Source organism: Sander lucioperca, chromosome 9 (assembly GCF_008315115.2).
Source record: "Sander lucioperca isolate FBNREF2018 chromosome 9, SLUC_FBN_1.2, whole genome shotgun sequence".
Classification (NCBI taxonomy): Eukaryota; Metazoa; Chordata; class Actinopteri; order Perciformes; family Percidae; genus Sander; species Sander lucioperca.
In genome coordinates this window covers 22,674,924-22,690,784 of record NC_050181.1, presented here as the reverse complement: position 1 = coordinate 22,690,784, position 15,861 = coordinate 22,674,924, and positions in this window count along the sequence as shown.

The following is a 15,861-nucleotide window of genomic DNA, read 5'->3' as shown; positions in this document are numbered from 1 at the left end:
AAGGAACACGCCGACTTATTGGGAATTTAGCTTATTCACCGTAACTCCAAGAGTTAGACAAGTCCATACATACCCTTCTCATCTCCGTGCGTGTTGTAAGGCTGTCTGACGGCCCCAGAGGCAGCAGCCCATCACAGTACATGCAGGTGAATGGTTCCAGCAATCCTACTGCTCCCAATAAGTGACAAAATAATGCCACCATGTTCCTATTTACATGTTGTGATTTGTCACAGCGTGTACAAAAAACAATGAGACACAGCCATCTTATAACCGTAAACAAACCGGGAACTATATTCTCAGACAGGTTTGCTGCAAAGCAAATCATTCGCCCAAGTACTATATTCTTCCGCCTGAGAATATAGTTCCCGGTTTGTTTACGGTTAGAAGATGGCTGTGTCTCATGTTACGTTGTTTTTTGTACACGCTGTGACTATACAAATCACAACATGTAAATAGGAACAAGTTGCCGTTATTTTGTCACTTATTGGGAGCAGTAGGATTGCTGGAACCATTCACCTGCATGTACTGTGATGGCTTGATGCCGCTGGAACCGTCAGACAGCCTTACAACACGCACGGAGATGAGAAGGGTATGTATCGACTTGTCTAACTCTGGGGTTACGGTGAATAAGCTAAATTCCCAATAAGTCGGCATGTTCCTTTAAAATTCCAACACAAAGAAAGCGGAAGGAAACAGAAAATACATGCATCCAGCGGAATTTCCTGCACCAGAGCAATTCCGGAAGTGTAACGTCAAGGATATAAACTAGTCTTTTCCTAACTTCTCCTTCACATGTTTTCTTGCTCTTGTCTTTGAGGTCAAGACATTTGGTCTGGAAAGTATAACCAGCATATTTGTCTGTATCTGAAGAAGTCAGAGGTCAGAGAGTTGTTGTTCCTAAAGCTATGCTTCCATGTATGCTTGGGTGCTCATTGTGGGTTTATTTGCAGTTGTGCAGTGAGACATTTCAAGAATCCTCTCAGTCTGAGTGACTTTTGACTAATGTACACACGACAAAAGTATTTCGATTTACAGATGCTGCAGAAAGTCCATTTATTGGGCCTCATGCAAGAACATACTCGTTTTCTTATCCTAAATCTCTGTTGGGTTTCCTGTGAGGTTCACATTCAGCAGAAGTTCCTTAACTGGACAAACTTGTCGTAAAATTGCTCATTTCAGCAATCCGAAATTAAGAAGGATTCATTCACAAAAAAATGTTTACCAAAGCGTAAAACAAAGAATTTCACACCACAGAGCTCCTGCGGTCGGAAATCAGCAAACTAATTTAGCAGTTCCAGTATATAGTGGTATAGATGATCCAAAACTAAAATAGTACAGCTGTCAACAACGTGTGATCAGAACACTGCAAGGTAGGCAGCCAGGTCGGGCCACTTGCTGCTGAGTATCAACACGCTTGTGTTTCAGTATTGGAGGTCCAAACATGAACCACACACCCTGAAGCACTTTTCTCTACTTGCGGGCATTTACTTTAAGGTTAGTGCAATGGTTCCCATACTTTTAGGAAGGTGACCCTTTAAATTAAGCTTTGTGACCCTGTTGTCACAGATTGCATGCATTTCACAAAAAAAAGGGAAGTGTGTCATAGACATCTAGTCTGGCTATCACCAGACCAAGCTCAATCTTTTAAGTTTGAACATTAGTCTGGGGAGTCTGCTCTGTATTTTCTACTGCACAAGAGGCGTGATCAACGGGCATAGTTCAAATGACTCTGTACGCAATTGGATAGTCCTTCAACCAATCAGACCAACGATCCGGGTGACGTACAGCTGAGCTCCATTCTTTTGGCCACTAACGCCTTTGAAATCTTTTGAAACAGCAGCGACAGTGACATCAACGGGTTGCTGCGCTTCGGTGGCCGCCATCTTGTATGTAAACAAAAAGCTGCTTGCCTTCGCTTCTCTATCGTCATCGTGTTAAACCCGCCAATAGGTTTCCAGCCTGTGCTGCAGGGCAAAATCAAATCGCTGGCAGATCGGGCTGGGTTTACCCAGCCTAATAGACATCATGTTGTGTGGTAGAAAGATGTTGTGCTGTTTGATGCCTAATTGTAGGTATTTTAATTGGATCTTACTGGGTGTTTTTCATGTTTTTCTCCAGCCACCCATAACCGGAGGACCAGCGTAAATTTGACAAGTTTAATGATCTTTGTGTATTTGACTACAAATCAGTATATCACATGTGACTGAGTAAAGACGTCATTCGCAACACGTTAAGTGCACATCCTGATTAAGGAGGCGTAGCTTTGTATGTTTCTTTTAAAACCATTGTGTGTTTTTCTGCCATTCTCAGGCTCCACCCAGTGAATGGCAGTATTTGTGCGTTTAGTGCTCGCTGTGCCATTAGCTCCAGCTCTTACAAAGAGCCCGGGTTGACCTAGCTAGTGCTGTCCTTTCTCATGGCCCATGGTCCTGCATTGTGAATGGGCGTGCTGGCCCTTCTTCGGGACCTTCGGCCAGTATTGTGAATGGGGTGCAGCGGCTGATTTAAAGCTTGTGGTCAGAGAAGCAGGTGAAGGTCAGGGCAGCAGGGGTTAACCCCGGAACATCTGATTTACTTCAATATGCCTTGCAGTCACATAGATGAAGCCGTAATGACCATTAGGACTGAAGCAGTCAGCCAGGGCAGCCAGCGCACTGTCACACAGACATGATGTAGAGCTTTCACAGGCAGCCATGCTCTTTTGTACACGGAAAAAAAAGTCAAGTCATTTAAATGGTCAGTTCACCCAGATCACACATATTTTCTCCTTTGCCTCTAGCAGCATCTATCCAATCAGATCTTTGGAACTACTTTCTACTGAAGAAATGGTCCCTATGAAAACAGTAGACAGTCTGGTCTTTAGATTATTCAGCGACACTGAATCAAGATTATTATTTTCATCATTATTATTTTGTTTCTTGGTCTTATCTTTCTCTCTTTTCGCTGTAAAATTGACTGTTAACTGACCGGCAGTCTATCTATTTCTGTTTGTTGTCTCACACAGAAAAGGGCTGGTAAAATAAGATTTGTTTTGTCTTTATCTAGCTCCTTTCCGATCATGAATGTGTAATGTCACGTAGCAAATCATTTATGGTTGGATTATAACATTTTGCGGGAAAAAAAAAAGTAAAGTGTGTGAAATGTGAAGAAAGAACCGTTGTGATGTGCTTACTTTAATGTATTTTGTAATTATTTTACTCACTAAGTGTGAAGTTTTTAATATTTGAAGTTGAAACGTTAATGTTCCAAAGTCACGGTTGTAACCAGATTTTGCCAGGATCTCTGTGAGCATTGTTGCATTCAAACTTTATCACATCCATCCAGATCTTTAGGCTCTTCCTTCTTTCTCCCTTTATCACCACCACCAGTGTCTAGACTCCATCTGGGGGGCGGGAGGGTCCTGTGTACCCATGGCCTCTTATACCACTTATAAATGTAACGTTGCAATGGAGTCTAATTGCCAAAGACTTATTAACATATCAACCTATGTGCACCATGTTAATTTAACTTATTTCACTCTCAAATTAAGTTTCTCCTGGTTGAAACAAAACTAATCTTATTGTAAGTAATTCAATCCCCTACTACTGAGTATTAATTGAATTGAATTGAACTGAATTTAATTCAATTAACTATAATAACCAAGATTTCCTTGAAATCAACCTTTTTGATCTTACATATTGTAAAACTTCTAGTAGCTGGACATCCTGACTTATTTTAAGAACTCGTATCAAGTGAAAATCACTAACTTTGCTTGTTTCAAGAACACATATCTTTTTTTCAAATGAAAATGTTTTCATATTAAAATGTTACCTTGATGATAGGTTTATTTAATTCTTTCTTCAGTCTTTACGGCATTGGCAACTGATGTGTGTGCCACTTACTGTAAGTGGGAGTAAGTGGTTGCAATTTGATGAATAAACTACACAAAGCAGGATATTTGCATTGTAAGATAGCTTGTATCCAAATATCCAGTCACACTGAGAATAATCCCAGTATAGAAAGCCATGGTGTGGGAGGGATTCCCATCACCTTCTTGTCACATTATCAACTGGAGTGAAAGCGTGTGTTAAAAAGGCTTTGAGTGCCACTGGGGTGTTGACTGTGAGGGTGTGTGTGAGGGTGATTGTGACTCCATTTGTGTATGCTTATGTATGCATGGAAGTGTGCTTTTGTGTGTGTGTGTGTGTGTGTGTGTGTGTGTGTGTGTGTGTGTGTGTGTGTGTGTGTGTGTGTGTGTGTGTGTGTGTGTGTGTGTGTGTGTGTGTGTGTGTGTGTGTGTGTGTGTGTGTGTGTGTGTGTGTGTGTGTGTGTGTGTGTGTGAATGAATGAATGAATAGCAGCCTGGGCTGTCACATTAGCCATGGTTGGGAGTATTAGTGGGCGTCTTTCTGCCACTGTGTGTTTTGGTCCGGCTGAGACAAGCCTGCCAGAGTGAAATCCTCAGTTCTCTTTCTCAGTCTGAGAGGACAGAAAAGAAAGAGGGGAGTCAAAATGGAGGAAGAAAGAGAGACAGACCTCCCGCTCGTCCAGTCCCTGATGTGCTTTGTGCATCGAGACAAGACAGTAAATGTGTAGGTGTTTGTCACTGACAATAGACTGCAAACAGCATCATCTGCTTGCTTAGTTACAAAACTACAGCTGCCACACGTTCAAATCATCGTCTGATACCACTCACTGAGTCCTTCATTAACTGCCTGTCACTTAAGATAAAAACGATAACTATGTGCTTTCACTGCTAAAGTTTAAAAGCACAATTTGAGATCCTAATGTAAAGAAGAGACTCACCCAGTCACCCAGAACACTGCATTATTTGGAACCTCACTCCCAGGAGCAAAACAGGCCTGTTTTTTGTAAGACATTTCATCTGACAACACACACAAAATACTACCAACAGGTTTATTAGTCCAACTGAGAGCATTATCAGCAAGAATATGAAAAGGTACCCTGTAAAGTTAATAACGACTAGTACATGTAACAGTATGGAGCGATATTTTTGATTAATGGATGGCCGCCCACCAAGAGCCAGTGTCTGTCCGAGGTTTCTGCCTGTAAAAAGGAAGTGAAATTGTTGGGTCTTTGTAAATTATAGAGTGTGGTCTAGACCTACTCTGTCTGTAAAGTGTCCTGAGATAACTCCTGTTGTGATTTGACACACTTTGGATGCCAAATGATTTCCACTTGGGATTGTAGAGTTTTACAGAGCATCTACACAAAGACCTGGTAAATCTTAGGCAAAGCAATAAACCATCTTCCCAATAGAATGTCTGCAAGTGTGCTTTGTTATCGCAAGTTGTACAATTCAGCACATTGACAGAGTTCCTGGAGGGAGATCAGAGATGCAGCCAGGAGGAGGCTATGATACTAGGCTTTTCACCCCACCTTCCACTGTTGTCACTCAGAACAGGTGGACACAGTTCTACCTCTAGACGTGGTGGATGACATGTCATACGTTTTGGAAGATACAGCCTTAATTGTAACATCTACTGGTTAAGACTTGTTTAACAGATTTTTATGGAGCTTTCCAACTTTCAGAAGACGGATTTAAAGTCTTCCCAGATCCTTCCTACTCCCTAGGAGGTGCAGTTTTTCCATCTCATCTGGATCAATGACACCAGGTTCCTAATTAGATAACAGCTTTTACTTCCTTTTCTATTGGATGTCAAAAGAGCCTGGTCTCACAGAATTCCGTGAAATGGTCACAAACTGTTAACAGCGCATTACGTGGTGGTGGGACGGAATGTGTGAAAATTCCCTGTGGCCACCACGGAAAACAATGCCAAAGTAAAGTCAATGAGAAGATGACATAGCATTAAGAGCGACAACGGTAGCGAGTAGTATGAAAGCCTGAAAATCCGCGTAGGGAGGTTGGTTGGGGTGGTGGATGGGTCAAACAACACAGGACTTTCACCCAGGAGACCAGGGATCGTGTCCCTCGTGTCAGGATTCCTAAACCCAACAGTCCCGTTGTTCTTTTCCTAAACCCGTCCGCTGTATATGGTCGTCCCGTTGTTCTTTTCCTTAACTCAACCCGTCCACTGTAGCCTATACGCCCGTCCTGTTCTTCTTTTCCTAAACGCAACCTGTTGTTGTCCCGCCCACCCACGACCTTTTCCTTAACTTAAGGGGCCGTGTTCATTTCACTGAATTCTGTGAGATCAGGTTGGTCAAAATACTGTTTCAATATAGTGACACTCGTTTGTAGAAGACTAGGGAAACTGCCCTGTGAAAAGGTGTGTCATATAGGTGGCTGAATATGACAGTGAATCAATTTAAGCCGTGTGTTTCGCATTGCTGATGCCTTAAAGCTTCGTGCTGAGGCCCTAAGATCATCGAGCGTACATCCACATTCCTGATGTTGGTAATAAGTGTTGCTTTGGACACCTTGATGAATGCACTTCATTGTTGACTCTGTGCTGAACCAGCAGTTGTACATTAACTAAAAATCAATAGTGGCGGGAGCCATATGTGTGCAGCCAGTGTCTGTTTTCTCTTTGTCTGATAGCACTAATGCTTAGATCAGAGGCTGCAAGGTGTTGTTGATTAAGCATTTAAGAGACGCACAGACTTTAACCTTCCTGTCACTGGGGCCACAGGTGACATGTTAACACTGGACTATGTCACATTTCTTGCCTCGGCATGAACTCAGCTGTCCAATGTCTGTGTACTATCGGTTATCATCTTTCAAATTTCAAGTATTCTCCCCAAACAAAATGCATTTATAATCATACCTTAAGCTTGGCACAATAAATGCATTGAATATATATTTAAATAAATGTATTAGACCTGGAGAGCAAGTAGACATGCAAGACCATCTATATAAATTGAAATGTAAAATACAAATGTTGCATTTTTGTTAGCTTCATTAATTACTATGTGTACATATACTAAATTGTTCCCATCTTAATTTCTATGTGCCTACAGTATGTTGAAGTGTTCCCCCCAATATAGTCATTAACCATCCAACATGCCCCTGCTTTTGAAAACAAATGTTGACATCCAATCTTTACTTTACAATTGCACATGATTACAGGAAGTTAGTCTGTATTTTGTTATAATATAAATCAGTTTTCACAGTCTTATGTGTCCACAATGTCATGATGTATCAATCGATCCAGGAGAGTTCTAGTGAAGCTAATGCTTAAATCTAGCTTTGTTGAAGACACATAAGTGGGTTGGGTGCTTGCCAACAGTTTATACAGTGACAACATTACCAGCCACAAACCATATATGCCATATGCCAGCCATATGAATAAGGGTCAGTAAACCACTTGGTGAAGGTTACTGAAAATGACATGGTAAATGACAAAACAGGTTACAGAATATCAACTCTTGCTCTGCCACAGCTTTTATGCCGACTGAAAATTCAACTGGCTAGTAACCAATTGCTTTGCAGTGTTCATCACCAGATGCAGCACCTAGCACCTACAAAGAAACGCTAATGTACCATTACCTGTTTTTGCTTCAGCCTTTGCAATTGTGTTATGGTAAAAAGCAGTATTCACACCCAACCAGTTGTCTTGTGCTGAGGCCCTTCAGAGACTGACCTCTTCTTTGAATATAGCAGCTATTATAAAAGGCTATATTGTCCTCCAGAGGATGATTAGTGATTGCAGAGATCTTGAACGATGTGCATGTGTACTCTTAACACTTAAGAAAAAGACACTTGAGCCAACTCAACAGCAGGTTTCTACTTAAACTCAAAGGAAGTAAGGCAGGGCAGTGATTACCGAACAGCTCAAGTGCCACTGTTGTAAAAATAATATAGTGGCTAGCTTGAAGACGAACATAGCTGTTTGCGCACAGGGACAGAGAGGCCCATCATTAAGATTGGACGAAAAAGGTCCAACAGCCGGGAAATGCATTCGACTTAAAAAAGCTGGGCGTCAAGTTGCCCTCATTTGCATAAAGTTGAGTTCCAAGCTACTTTATGCAAAGCAGGGGAGTCCTTCTCGACTCACTCTCTCTCGAAAACTAACGAAAATCTTTTTATCTGACCGTTGTTGATCTAAAAAAGACAGATTCAGCAACTGCATGTTATTTCTTGCATAAAACATTTTCAGAAACACATTTCGGTGAACTATTTTCGTAAAATAGGAGAAAGTTTCCAAATGAGCTACCGTGTTGGTTCGTTTTTAAAATCCGGGAGCAGACATCCCACAAGTGAAACGTTCGTCCAATCAGGTGCAGCCATCGCGGTTGTAAGAGCTTGTAGCCTGTTTTCTTTGCTTGTCAGTGGTCATTTAAGACAAATTCATAACTGCTAGTGGAAAGCCCACCAAGCATCCAATGTGGACATGTACCATCAGGGGATCTAATGGTGCATTCAACTGCATCTCGTAAACTCATGGCGCATTCATTTGCACTACGAGAAACTCGAGAAAAACGAGAAATTGTTATTACACTTCAAATGAACGGTTCTGGTGAAAAGTAAGTAATGCAATTACTAATTTAAAGACATCCCAAACTTAAATACCTGATTTCTGTTGGAACAGATATGGTAGACTGAATTGTTTTTGGTCAAATATATAAAACAGACGACATGAAGATAAAGTTTGACAACAGTAATCAAAGACAACAAAAATAAAGGATGATATGGGTTGATCTGATTGTTCAAGGGTTTGGTACATAACTTATGGTGAACTGAGCTTAGGAACTTATTGTGTCTTCAGTGGTGGTTCTGGTGCATTTAAACCACAAGGGCCAGACTGGGACCATCTGTTTGACTTTTTTGGTTGAGATATATCCAAATTCATTATTTCAACTTTGGATGGATTGCTAAATGTGGGACAGACATTCATTTTCCTCCTAAAATGAACTGTAATAAATTTGTTAAACCTCTTCCCTAGTCATCTAGCGCTACTAGCAGGTCAAAATGTACTTTGGTTTATGACCAAATACCTGTAAAACTAATAGTCCTCAGCTGTAGGTACTGTGTTTATCGCTACTATAGTGCCAACACACTAAACGTAGATGGTGGACCTGAGCACTGCTGTCTTTAAGCACAGTCTAAACAAACTGCTAGCATGGATGCAGACTCACACTCTGTCTACTCAGGATGTTTTTCAGCAACATTTTTCATTGGTCTGTCTCACACGCTTTTGATAGAACACATGAGCTTCTATCTCAATCACCACAGCTGTTTATACACGTAACAGCTTGTTTCACTTGTGCTTTAGTTGCATAACTGCAACCCAAAGTGTCTTTTCTAGATTCAAGATTCAAAATCCTTTATTACTGTAATCCCACAACAGAGAATTACACAATGTATCAGCAGCAAGGGATAGTGCAAAAAAGTACAAAAAAGACACTCTAAAGATAAACAAACAATGAATACATATAGGTAAAGAGAATAAATAGTAAAAGTTGTATCAACAGTATTGCATGGTTTATTAGTGCTGGTGTGTGTGTGTGTGTGTGTGTGTGTGTGTGTGTGTGTGTGTGTGTGTGTGTGTGTGTGTGTGTGTCACACTCACAGATGAAGGGATATTCCAGCTGTGACTTTGGCTTCACACTGGGAGGCCTCTCTCCCCCAACACTACACAAGCCCGCTGTTATTTGCTTCATTGATCAAAGTCACTACAATAATGACAAAAACTACACTTTCAAACCTGTCTTTCATACTTTAGGCCATGGCACCATGCCACAATGTGGAACTTGGACACTGAACTTTGCCTTTCCAGTCAAATGACTAAACACACACACACACAAACAACAAAGAGAAAGCATTATGATTGAAATGATGTGTGGATGTGGGGGGGGGGGGACAAAACATGGCATATGATTAAAGTGACCTGAAGGGGAAAGGTCTTTATTAGCAAGACGTCAACAGCAAGGGGGCCTCTATCAGCATCTGCTTCCATATTCCATATTCTATATAACATTGATTCATTTGTCTGTTTGTTAGTCCATTCATCCCTCTTTCCACCTGTTTGTGTGCCTGTCTATGCATCCATCAATTTGTAATAAGTGGAGTGAATATACCAGTGAGAATAGCACTATTGATTTTAAATCCAATCTTTCTTTCATCATTCATGTTCACTGCCTGCCCATTTTGATGGTCAAATTGCCTATTAGTATTGTCAATTGCTGTTGCATGCTAACTCCTGAATTCCACTTCCATACACGAGCTGTGAGGGTAAAGTGCTTTCTTTCTTTCTTGGTCATTTTCTCCTTATTCAACCGCCCAACCACCTCTCTTTATATTATGGCTATTATTGTCCTCAAATAGACTACTCAGAAGTGAGCCTTGTTTGGGTTTTCTTACAGGTGCCTCTGAAGAGGTGTTCTAAAACAGCAAATGGGGTCAAAGAACACCCAAGGAAGGCCCCAGATGTCCCCTGGACCTTCACTCTGGCCACCATTGTCTCCTCACATGATCTGTTTAATTTAATAATTCAATACTAAATCAACAAAATTGGTCTTTCTTGGTCCGGGAGTAACTCTGACCTGATAGGGCTCTGGGGTCTAATTGTGATGCCGCAAGTATAACAATGTCTGCTGAACACTGGCCTAGTAGGTAGTTATTGGAGTGTTGAGACATCTACATTTTGGAAAATATGCTTATTTGCATTCTGGCGGAAAGTCAGATGATAAGATCGATACCAAAGTCATATCTGTCTGTTAAATATGAAGCTTCAGTCAGCAAGTGGTTAGCTTAGCTTTGCACAAAAAAACAACAATTTGCTGTTTTGCGAGGCGTTACCTGCCCAACTATTTGTTGGCCGCGACCAGTAACTTGATGTATGCTATACTGGTTGCCTGGCGACTACTCAAAGCAAAGAAATAATATAGCACATAACCTCCCATAAAATGGTGAAATGTCCAAAATTACCCTTTGGATTAAACAAATGACTTATAATGTATTTATAAATCAAGGTGTCGAGGTGCCAGTATTCCGATTTTGTTATTTTTTGACAAGCCAAGCTAGCGGTTTCCCCTTGTATACAATCTTAGTGTTTAGCCTAGCAAACCAGCTGTTGGCTGTAGCTTTATAGTCAACAGAGATGGAACTTTTGTATCACTCTAACTCATCATCTAATTTAGAAATAGAATAAGTGTTTTCCCCAAAACTTTAGCTTGAAAGTTCACTGCCTACGATAATACTTGAAGTCCAAACACCTTGTATCTTTTGCATTTACGGCAACACAAAAACAGAAAATTAGACTGCGGTTTTAGAAGCAGTTACCATTGAAGCTATTTTTGACCAACAACAGTTTGGTAGAGGGGTTCCCATCACAAGTTTTCCAGCTGACATGATAAAGGATGTATAATACAGCTTTGAATTTGTTGGAAGGTATATTTTATGACATTTGGGAGGGCTACATTTGTTGTTCCCCCGTGATTTCACGCTGATCTGGCATAAACAAAGCCTGTGTACTATATACACGCACAGATTCAATTGATATCAATGTTTTCATGTGACGGTGGTTGAGACAGGAAATAATTTCCCCAAATTAATGTTTGAAAAAATTCCACACAGTTGTTAACATTCAATGCTGAATAGCTAGTTTATTGCTGAATAAAACAATCTTGTTCCACCGTCCATATATTTCTATTAAAAATAGTTTTCTAACTTTGTTATTTATTATGTGTTTCTTTTTTCTAATCAATATTATCCATGGTGCAACAAAGCTTAGGTTTTACTGGTGCTGAGGCTGTCAACCAGCAAGAGACGGGGGTCAGGTCAGGACACTTGAGTGTGGTGAAGTGGCCTCTTTTAGTCTTTCAACAATGCCTGTGTGTTTGCAAATGGGGGATGTGAGGACAAGTGAGGACTCCACTCAAGCACTGATGTTGGAGATGTCCTAGAACATATATACACACAAAAACAAATAATTTAATGATAAAATGAGCAATAAAATGAGGAATCGGATACATACATACACCAGATAATAAATCAATGTCATAATAGGAAAGTATACCTACCCAAACATGGATATGAAACTGATTGTAACTCTACACGTGCTGTCCTATAACTGTAGCTCTATGGAGGAAGGTTGTGACCTTTTCTAACAGAGGAGGTAGCAGCACACTCAATCGTTAAAGTAGCTTCTTTTTACCACTGAGGTCCTTTGTCCATTGGCTTCCAGCAATTTGGGCTTTACATTTGAAAATCACTTGATTATTGTATTCTTTGGGCAAGAGTTGGTTGCCATATAACATTAACAATTGATTGATTGATTGATTGATTGATTGATTGATTGATTGATTGATTGATTGATTGATTGATTCATTGATTCATTGATTCATTGATTGATTTTAATTTGTATTTACATATTAGGACTATGTTAAACCAATGTAAAGCTTTGAAGGCCAGTGCCAGTGTTTTCCATATTCTTCAACTTAAAGTGTTCATGTTATGCTTTTTGACTTTATTTATTTTCCTTTATTGTGTTATATCTTTTTTGTGCATGTAATCGGTTTACAAAGTGAAAAAGCCCAAAGTCCACCCCAAAGGGACTTCATCTCCAACAGAAAACACTGTTCACCAACTGCTCCAAACAGCTCTATTGTAGTCCAGCCTTTACTTCCGTGATGAACGTGCGTCACTTTGTAACACACGTTATAATGCGAGCTATATAATGAGAGCTCAACACACAGGGTGAAAAAAAATATGGTGTTTTTTTAAAATTAAATCCTGTAAACCTATTCTGATATAACCTCTAAATACAATTATGAACCTGAAAATGAGCATAATATGAGCACTTTAAAGTAAATAGTCCTGAAACAGCCCTCACAGCCCAGCCCAGTATCCCTAGGAATTAATTCATATTGACTGGACAAAAGTGCCACGCAAGAGTGTAATGTACCAATGCAGGAAGTAGTGTGCGCTTTATGTAGTGAAGCAGAAAGTAAGTGTGGATGTCAGGGTGGTGGGCGGGCGTGCAGTGCATCTGACTTCAGCTGAACATCTTAACCATAACTTAAAGGGGACAGATGTACAGATGTATCTATACACCATACAGGTACCGGACAAATGTTTTAAGACAGACTTATCCTTTAACCATAGTTAATTTGCCATAACCAGGATCTTTGCCTAACCTTAACCATGCTGTAGTTCCCACACGCAGAGATTGTGGAAAGAAATTATTTTACCAACGTCAGCATTGAACGTAACCTGGGCTTTTGCAGAATAGATTGAAAAACATTCTTTCTATAGCAGAGATCTTCAACAGGGGGTCCGGGACTGTAGGGGGCCTCCAAGTTATTGTCAAAAAGGTTTTTTCATAAATTAAAATGTCTTAACATAATTCTAACATGATAGGCTCACTGGCCTATGGGTAAGGTAGTCAATAAAATAGCCATCTACAGATACAGTTAATCCTAAAATTCTTGTGCCACATGTATGTTTAACATTAAAAGATGATTTATAAAATCATGCCAACATTTATTGTTTTAATAGCTTGGTATTCTATGCAAAAAAGATATGTATAAAGGCTTTGGGTCGCCTACACGTTATTGTAGGCCCAGTTAAATTTTTCAATTTTATACAGTATATGTAGTAGGGGGTCCCTGCTCTGTCTCTCTTTTAGTTAAGGGGTCCTTGGCTTAAAAAAACATTGAAGACCCCTGGTCTATAGTATTGTGCGCTTATGCATACACATACATACACATGGGCACATACATGTATACATGCATACATAAACAGTACATATAGACATACATAGACGTCCAATGTGATAATAATTATTATAACTCTCTTGTGTAGTATGAAAACAACATAACTGTGGAAGGAAGGTCACGTACAGTATGGAACAATGTGCTTACAATTTGTCATAATTTCTATACAATAGCCTACATTTGTTGTATAAGTACAGCACATTCATAACCCGATCATAACCGCTCTCTCATTGCTGCTGCCATGAGAAGACATCTTAAAAACAGGCTCACAGACCAGAAAATGTTAAGAGACCTTCACCTTTACAGAAGGTAGTCAACTGCTCTCTTGTTCCTTTTGCCACCAGTTTATCTTCCAAAACAAACCCTCTTAGTTTTGAAAAGTAAAAAGACTACAGGAAAATCATCAACAAAAATAAAAACAGTAAAATCAGCACATCAGGCCTGTGACAGAATGCCAGTATACTTTTAAGTCCTTATCAGAATTTGCTGAAATTGCTGTTGGCTTACTGGAAATCTACAAGACGACATCATAAAGGGTTCAAAGCTACAACTTAACTTCACCCATTCACTATGTGTTTCAGCCATCTCAGTGTGTGCGCATGTCAATTATTAACTGGCTCTGTGTTGCCTTAGAAAAAGCTGATAACATCCAATAAAGCCATTTAGTGTCTCTCCGTCACTCGCCTGTTGGTTTACAGTAACACACAGCCTCAACTCTATTGGCATCTATTGTATTTGAAGGATGGTGTACAAATAGAGAGTGAGACATGAGGTGGGGGTGAACTTTCACTGGTCGCAAGTATAGTAGCTGTTCTATATTGCTGCCATTTGCTCTGGAGCGGTTTGTTTCCCATTATTAAACAGGCAGGACACTTGAATCAACACAGTTTATATAGGCCTATCTATGACGACAGCATCATTGTATTACATCAAGTGCATGATCGCTCAAGAAAGTGTAATTTCCTCCATTGCCTGCCAAAGCCACTAGTGGCTCAAAGTTGTCTTTGCATTTTTCACACAAACAACTTTTAAACTTCACTAGGTGTGTTTCCATTCAACTATCAAGCGAATTTTAAGCAAACTTTTAAAATGTCGCAAAAAAGTAAATGGAAATTATGCGAATTCCAGCAACTGGTTTTGGAGGGGAAAACTAGGCTACAGCGTAGTTTGGTCAAAAGATGAAGAAGCTGAGGTTGCTATTTGAAAAACAACTTGCCTTGGCCATCTACACTATCTAAGAGAAAAATGGAGAAAGGGCTTCAGGAATTTGGTTTAACTGGGAATATGACTGCTTAGATGTCTGAAGTGTCTAACTGGAAGACAGCAGCTCACATCCCATCCTCTACCAACAGTCAACATTAGTAGTTTCTTTCACCTTATCCAAGACCTTTCCCTAATCTTAACTGAGCCATTGAGCCCTTTATGACTCCCAGTCAGTGGCCAGAATGTCATTAGAAAACAATAAACCCATCGTACAAACTACTGTAGCTCTTTTCTAACCTAACCCGGCCCTTACACCTTGCAGAAGATCACAGGTCGTCAGGGAGCGCAACATGCGCTGTATACGCCAGTCTGTTAATCAGTCTTTACATAGTCTATATCCACGACCTTCCACTTCCAGGATTGCTCCGTTGCCGCCGGATATTCCGCCGTATGTCCTTCTTTTCGGCCGGATGTCCGTTACCTTCCACTTTCTTTGTGTTGGAATTTTAAACTCCGGTGGATTTCTGAGGACTATGGTTAACTGCTCCTCAGATCTCTGCAGGGTAAATCCAGACAGCTAGCTAGACTATCTGTCCAATCTGAGTTTTCACGACTAAAACAACCTTTAAATCTACACATACCAAACCGCTTACCAAGACCAATAAACCAGAGCACATTTCTCTCCCATCCCGGAATGCTGTGTGGACTAGCCAGACCCTCCTCCGCAGCGCTGTGGAAGAAGGTCTGGCAATGTGAGACTACTCTTTACACAGCCCAGAGCGGCCAACCATCACTGAACATTACTGGCTCACGCCCTGCCCTGATCGTGACATGGGTCGCTGGACAACACACTAAACCTCTGCACTGATACTTGACCCTCGTCTTGGAGTAAAAGGGGTTTGGACAGAAAAGAGGTACTTAAGAGGTGTGTGTGTGTGTGTGTGTGTGTGTGTGTGTGTGTGTGTGTGTGTGTGTGTGTGTGTGTGTGTGTGTGTGTGTGTGTTTGTCCAAGCCCCATTGTTCCTGGTCACTTGGTTT